The sequence below is a fragment of the Orycteropus afer genome, unplaced genomic scaffold, assembly GCF_000298275.1.
Source record: "Orycteropus afer afer isolate SDZICR_OR568_19922 unplaced genomic scaffold, OryAfe1.0 scaffold00177, whole genome shotgun sequence".
In the NCBI taxonomy this organism is placed as follows: Eukaryota; Metazoa; Chordata; class Mammalia; order Tubulidentata; family Orycteropodidae; genus Orycteropus; species Orycteropus afer.
In genome coordinates this window covers 5,549,427-5,556,878 of record NW_006921764.1, presented here as the reverse complement: position 1 = coordinate 5,556,878, position 7,452 = coordinate 5,549,427, and the positions used below count along the sequence as shown (strand labels likewise).

Genomic DNA, 7,452 nt, shown 5'->3' with positions numbered 1-7,452 from the left:
GAAGGAAGGTTGGGCAATCCTACTTCCATAGTGATACTGCCTCAGAAACCCAAGGAGGGGTCACTATGAGTCGGGGCCGACTCGATGGCACACAACAACAACAGGGCTGGAGGCACAACTGCTGGCTACTGAGACTGACAAACCCAAGATCAACAAGTAAAATGGCACTGTCCCAAGTTTAGCAACAATACAGCAGGCCATAGTTCAAGTCCAGAAACCATCCCAAGATTGGTAAGCAACATGGCAGGCCACTGAGGATTTAGCCAAACACAGGATCCAAGCATGCTAAAAAGCTCCAGACCTTCCTCAAAGCTTCTCTGACCAATCTCATCATGGGGAATAACTACATCCAGCTGCCCAGCCACTCAAAACCACAGCCCAGCCAAGTTCATACACAACCTTAACTACCACATGGCTCATGAGGTTGCTGTTGTTAGGTGTTATTGAGTTGGTTCTAACTCATAGAGACCCATATACAACAGAACGAAATACTGCCTGGTCGTAAACCATCCTCACAATTGTTGCTATGCTTGAGCTTATTGTTGCAGCTACCAGGTCAATCCATCTCATTGAGGGTCTTCCTCTTTTTCACTGACCATCTAGTTTACCAAGCATGATATCCTCCAGGGACTGGTCCATCCTGACAACGTATCCAAAATACAAGAGGTGAAGTCTCACCACCCTCACTTCTACATTATTTAAAATAACTTCCTCCTCCTCTCATTTCCTCATTTCTGGCTATACTTCATCCAAAACAGATTTGTTTCTTTTTCTAGCAGTCCATGGTATAGTTGATGGTCTTCACCTACACCATAATTTAAAGGCATCGATTCTTTGGTCTTCCTTATTCATTGTTCAGCTTTCACATGGGTATGAAGTGATTGAAAATGCCATGGCTTGGGTCAGGTACACCTTAGTCTTCAAAGTGATGTCTTTGGTCTTTAACACTTTATAGAGTCAAGAAATCAAACAACATATTGCACTGGACCAATCTGCTACAAAAGACCTCTTTAAATTGTTAAAATATGCAAATATGTCACTTTGAAGACTAAGATATGCCTGACCCAAACTACTCTTTTCATATGCATGTGAAAGCTGGACAGTGAATAAGGAAGACCATGGAAGAACTAATATATTTGAATTATGGTGTTAGAGAGAAGAATATTGAATATACTGTGGATTGCCAAAAGAACAAACAAATCTGTCTTGGAAGAAGCACGGCCAGAATGCTCCTTAAAGCAGGAATGTCTAGACTTCTCACTTACTTTGGTCATGTTGTCAGAAGGGACCAGTCCCTGGAGAAGGATATCATGCTTGATTTATTGACTGCTGCTTCCATGAGCACTGATTGTGGATCCAACTAAAATAAAATCCTTGACAACTTCAACCTTTTCTCTGTTTATCATGTTTTGCTTATTGATCCAGTTGTGAGGATTTACATTTTCTTTATTTTGAGGTATAATCCACACTGAAGACTGTAGCCTTTGATCTTCATTAGTGTTGTTGTTCTTGTTGTTGTTAGGTGCCATCGAGTCATCTCCGACTCATAGCGACCCTATGCACAGCAGAACAAAACACTGCCCAGTCCTGTGTCAGCCTCACAATCCTTGCTGTACCTGAGCCCGTTGTTGCAGCTACTGTGTCAATCCATCTTGTTGAGGGCCTTCCCCTTCTTCGTTGACCCTCCACTTAACCCAGCGTGATATCCTTCTCCAGGGACTGATTCCTCCTGACAACATGACCAAAGTAGGTGAGACAAAGTCTGGCCATTCTCTCCTCCAAGGACCATTCCAGCTGCACTTCTTCCAGAACAGATCTGTTAGTCCTATTAGCAGACCATGCTACTCTTAGCATTCTTCTCCAACATGATAACTCAAAAGCATCAGCTCTTTTTCAGTCTTCCTTATTCGTTGTCCAGCTTTCACATGCATAAGAGGTAATTGAAAATACCATGGTTTGGGTTAGGCACACCTTCGTCTTCAAGGAGACATCTTTGCTCTTCATCACTTGAAAGAGGTCTTTTGCAGCAGATTTGCCCAATGCAATACTTCATTTGATGTCTTGATGCTGCTTCCATTGGCGTTGATTGTAGAATGAAGTAATATGAAGTCCTTGCCAACTTCAATCTTTTCTCCATCTATCATGAAGCTGTTTATTGGCCCAGTTGTGAGGATTTTTGTTTTCTTTATATTGAGGTGTAATTCATACTGCAGATTGCAGTCTTTAATCTCCATCAGTAGGTGCTTCAAATCTTCTTCCCTTTTAGCAAACAAGATTGTGTCATTTGCATATTGGAGGTTGTTAATGAATCTATTCCCAATCCTGATGCTACATTCTTCTTCATATAGTCCTGTTTCTTGGATTATTTGCTTTTCTTTCTTCCCTGTATTTTTAATGACCTTTTGCTTTCTTCATATATGATGGCCTTGATGTCATACCACGACTTGTCTCGTCTTCCATTATTGGTGATCAATGCATTAAATCTATTCAGCATAGTGCCTAAGTTATGTGACTGCTAACCAGAAGGCTCACAGTTCAAACCCACCAGCCACTCCTCAGAAGGAAGATTGGGCAATCTACTTCCATAGTGATACTGCCTCAAACACCCAAGGAGGGCTCATTATGAGTCAGATCTGACTTGACAGCAGTTTTTTTTTTTCTTTCATAATCAAAGTCATATTTTATCATGCCATTTCTCTTCAATTTGTCATTCCAGCTTTTCTGTCAATGACATAATCTAATTAAGATTTTCCCAAAAATTCATTCTTAATATCACAAAGAACCCCTAACTGATCATCAGTATATCTTGGTACCCCTTCTTTTCATGACTTGTTATATAGTTTCCCCATTAATGCTAGGTTGTGTAGTTGTGGGAATGTCTTTTCACAGCCATAATAGAATAATAATTCTAAACTAAATTATTTAACTAAATAAATTGCTAGCATTATCCAATTGGGTTGTCATTGGGGTAGTTTTGTTTTAACAAAATAACCCATGTTGGTATGATTTAATACATACCAAAAAAAAAAAAGCACTGCTACATTGAATAGAATAAAGACAATCTCAAATTAATAAAGGTAAGGAAAGGAATAGAACATTGTGATTAAGCACCTGGGTTCCGAAATCAGACAGCTTGAGTCTGCATCTCAACTCTGCTGCCTAATTAAAAATACAAAACGGACCTTGTGGAAGAAGCAATATCCTTGAGCATATTCCAGCAGTAAACAGGCTTCCTCCAAAGAACTCTCAAGGAATTTGCTACTTAAAATTTGAGAAGAAGGTTTGAGCAGCAAAAACTTCCATCTCCTAAAGCCTGCAAACATAGTGGAAAGAACGAGGAAAGAAGAGAAAGGCTGAGTTTTCTGAAATGATGCTTCTGCTTCTCTCTCTTTGCCAGAGAAAGGGGTAATCAAGTCTTTTAATATAACAGCCTTACAGTTTCTGCCTTTTCTAGGAGGGGAGGGAAATTCAAGCCTTACGGCATTTAAAACGGAAAACAAACAAACAAACTACTGCAATGGAGTTGATTCTGATTCATGGCGACCCCTCATGTTACAGAGTAACACTGCTCCATAAGTTTTCTTGGAAGTAATCTTTACAGACATAGATCACCAGCCTTTCTTATACAGTGGTTCTGGGTGGATTCAAACCACCCCTTTAGGTTAGTAGTTGAACACAAACCATTTGCACTGCCCAGAAACCTCCTTGGTAGGTCTTATATCTATCTGCTTCCTCCTCGGTCCAATCCTCATCATTTCTTGCATAGATGTTTCATTCGACATTTATTCATTCCACAGATATTTATTATTACACATCTATAATGCACCATATACACTGGGAGTACATCAACAATAAAGTCCCTGCTCTGATAGAGTTTCCACCCAATCGTGTTTGTGTATATGTTGTGGGAGGAAAAGGCATATGATTGATTATATGCAATACGTGTCTCAAGAGATATCAAATGTTAAGGAGCTCTGGTGGCATGGTGGACATGATAGGGAGAAATTAAGGGAATTCAACAGTGTGGAGATGGGTGATTATTTGTTTGGGTGTAGAAGAAAAGGAAGATACCTTTGAACCAAGACCTGAAGGAAGTAAGAGAATCAACCACGCAAACATCTGCAGGAGTATTATAGATAATGACTAAAGGCCCTGAGGCAGAAAAGTGCCCAGTGTGTCTGATGCACACAAAGGAAGCCCAGGTGGCTGGAGCGGAGTGAACTAGTGAAGAATCTGGAGGCAATTGAAGACGATGGCAGAGAGGCTGAGGAGAGCATGTGAGGAGGACCGAAGGGGGAGGGTAAACCAAGGACAGACTTGTAAAGACTTGGCCTTTTACTGTGCATGAGATGGGAAGCCGATGAAGGGTGGTGAGCAAAAGAGCAATATAATATGATTGACATTTTAACAGAATCCCCTGACCCCCTATCTTGAGAATAAAATGTAGAAAGAGGAATCCCAGATAGAGAAGTTATTGCAATAATCCAAGTGAGTGAAGACTTGGCTTGGACCAGGATGGCAGTGGTGGAGATAGCAAAAAATGGTTGTACATTGGATCTGTTGTTAAAGAGTGAGCCAATGGAATTTGCTGATGACTTAGATGTGGGTTGATAACGGAAAGGTCAGATTGGAGTAGAGATCTGAAGGAGGTTAAGTATAGAACCATATGGTTGAAACATTATTAGTAATATGAGACATTATTAACAATATCACTATTAATGACCCATGCTGAAACTTAGAGATATTTACTTCTTGCACTCAATAAGAGAAACCCAGCAAGATTTCTTATCTGCATTTTATTTATAAGAGAACTGAAGCTCAGAGGTGCAACATGATCTCTATAAGGTCACACAAGCTAGAAAAATCATAGCCCATAGACAAGTGAGGAGTTCTGAAACCTAAGATTTCCAATAAGTGGGCTCTGGTCCCACCTTTTGTATCCTGTGCTGTATTTATAGGTTCACTTCCTCTCTAGATTGGGTGCTTCTTGGAGCCAGAGAACTACGTAAGGTATATTTGCATTCCAGGTGCCTGGGCACATAGAAAAGTCTCAATGGATGTTTGTTGATTGAGTAAATGAATGGTCAGGCTGGTGAGGACAGACCAAGAACACTGGTCTTTGAGTCCGATCCTTGTTTTGAGAGACATCTAAAATGGAACAGCTGTATTACCTGAAGGTAAGGAACTTAACCTTTCAGAAAGTAAAGGACATTAAGTGAGCTACCTGTGTGAGCATTACTAGGCAGCCTACCTGGCCAGAACAGCTGTTTGTTAGATGTTAGCTTCTCCTTTTTAGTCATTGTTGGGTTCTGTTTGCCTTCCATCAGTCACATTCCACCAGTACCGGGATCCAAGCCAGGGGAGGATTCTACTGTCTATGAACACATGGATTTATTTAGCTTGGCTGTCTTACATTTCAGATCTAAGATCAATGTTTTAGCTGAACTGTTCTCCCTGCCACTCACCAGTGAAGCTACTTAATTGATCCCTTGGCCCTCATATTTATCTGCAAGTCACAAGGTACATCTATAATGTGCCATTGTACACTTGAACCAAGTGCAGGGTCTGTAAATAAGGATGGGAGAGTGCTGTCTCTGCTCTTTAAACCAATCAATGTTATTATTTAAAAAAAAAAAATTCCTTCCCTGTAATTTCAAGTATACAATGAATAAATAATTCATATTCCCTGAGGTATTTATTATAGGCAGGTAATATTCTGCCCTCTGAGTTGGAATAATACAAGTTGTCTAAGAATCAGAGGCCTTTGGGTAACAACAGCAAAAATGACATTAATCATAGTGACTCTGTGTCCATTGTTTTCAGTCATTGTCTAATGGCCATGACAGCCCTGGGAGTTAGGCAGAGCACCTGCATTTTAAAGATGAAGAAACACAGAGGCCACAAGAAATGAAATAACTTGTCCAAGGTCACAAGGCAGTAAGTTCTGTAGACAGGATTCCAACTGGTTTCTTTCGGCCACACTACTACTCTCTGTGCTGTGGCAAAATTACAGTCCACACTGTCAGCTCTTAGGAAGTATAACTATCCCTAGAAGTTCTTTCTGGAAGAACCATTCTGCTCTTCTGCACTGCCTGGACAGAATACAGGTATCTATCATGCCATGAATCATGTATACTTCCTTATGCCCCATTCAGTAGGGGGCTCCCAAAACCAGTTCCTGGTCTTTCAGATGGGTTTGAAGAAATGAAGATTTTCAAATAACATCCCTGTGCATTTCTTTTGGAGATCCCTGTCTTTGAGTTTGCCCAGCTCACCATTATGTTTGCTAAATGTTGGTCAAGTGGCTTTTACAGTGACTCACTGCTTTTTTTCCTGGATGGAAATCATCATCATCATCATCATCATCACCATGAATATCACTACCATTATCTAATGAGTCCCACTCGACTTGATGGCAGTTGATAAATAACAATGGTGATAATGATGATGGTTAAACTGTCATTTATTGAGTGCTTACTACATCCCAAACTCAGTGTTATTGAGTTGATCCCAACTCATAGTGACCTTACAGGGCAGAGTAAGACTGTCCCCATAGAGTTTCCTAGGTTTTTATCTTTATGGGAGTAGATCATTAGGTCTTTTCTCCTGTGGAGAAGCTACTGGCTGTAATCTTTGTGAAGGCAGACTGCCATTTCTTTCTCCTGTTGACTTTTCAGTTAGCAACCAAGTTTCTAGGTACAGTGGTTGCTCTCAGTGGCTAACCAAAAGTTCAGCAGTTCAAACCTCCCAGCTGCTCCATGTAGAAAGATGTGGCAGTCTGCTTCCACGAAGATTACAGCCTTCTACAACTATTGGTCTCTTTCAGTTGGAGCAAAGGAGAGTGAAGAAAACCAAAAACTCAAGGGAGCAAATGTCCAAAGTACTAATGGATCCCATGAACCACAGCCTACATCCCTGACATGGCACAAGAAGAACTAGACGGTACCCAGCTACCACCATCATCCACTTTGACTGGTGTCACAACAGAAGGTCTCAGGCAGAGAGGAACAAAAGGCATAGAACAAAAAATCAAATTCACAAAAAAGATCAGACTTATGGTCTGACAGACACTTGAGGAACAGGAACCCCTGAGATTCTGGGCCTTAGATACTCTTCACACCTAGAATTGAAGCCATTCCTAGAGGCCACCTTTCAGCCAAATAGTAGGTCCACAAAATAAACTATAACAATAAAGAGGAACATGTTTCTTAAAACAATCAATTATATGAAATCAAAAGGTCAACATTTGCGCAAACAAAGATGACAAGGCAGAAAGAAGTAGAAAATTTGGATGAGAGGAAATGGGAAACCCAAGGCGGAAATGGGGAGAGTACCGACACATTGCAGTGAATGCAGCCAATGTCATGGAACACTTTATGTACCAATTATCCAATGAGAAACTAATTTACTCTGCAAACTTTTACCTAAAGCCACAATTAAAAAAAAAAAAAA

At 40.5% G+C, this 7,452-nt stretch overlaps 1 protein-coding gene across 1 annotated transcript in view; it reads right to left on the bottom strand.

Annotated features, from left to right (window-relative positions):
• The window catches only part of ANO4 (anoctamin 4), a 737,041-nt gene that overhangs the window by 728,283 nt on the left and 1,306 nt on the right, over window positions 1-7,452 (bottom strand). The window lies entirely within an intron of this gene.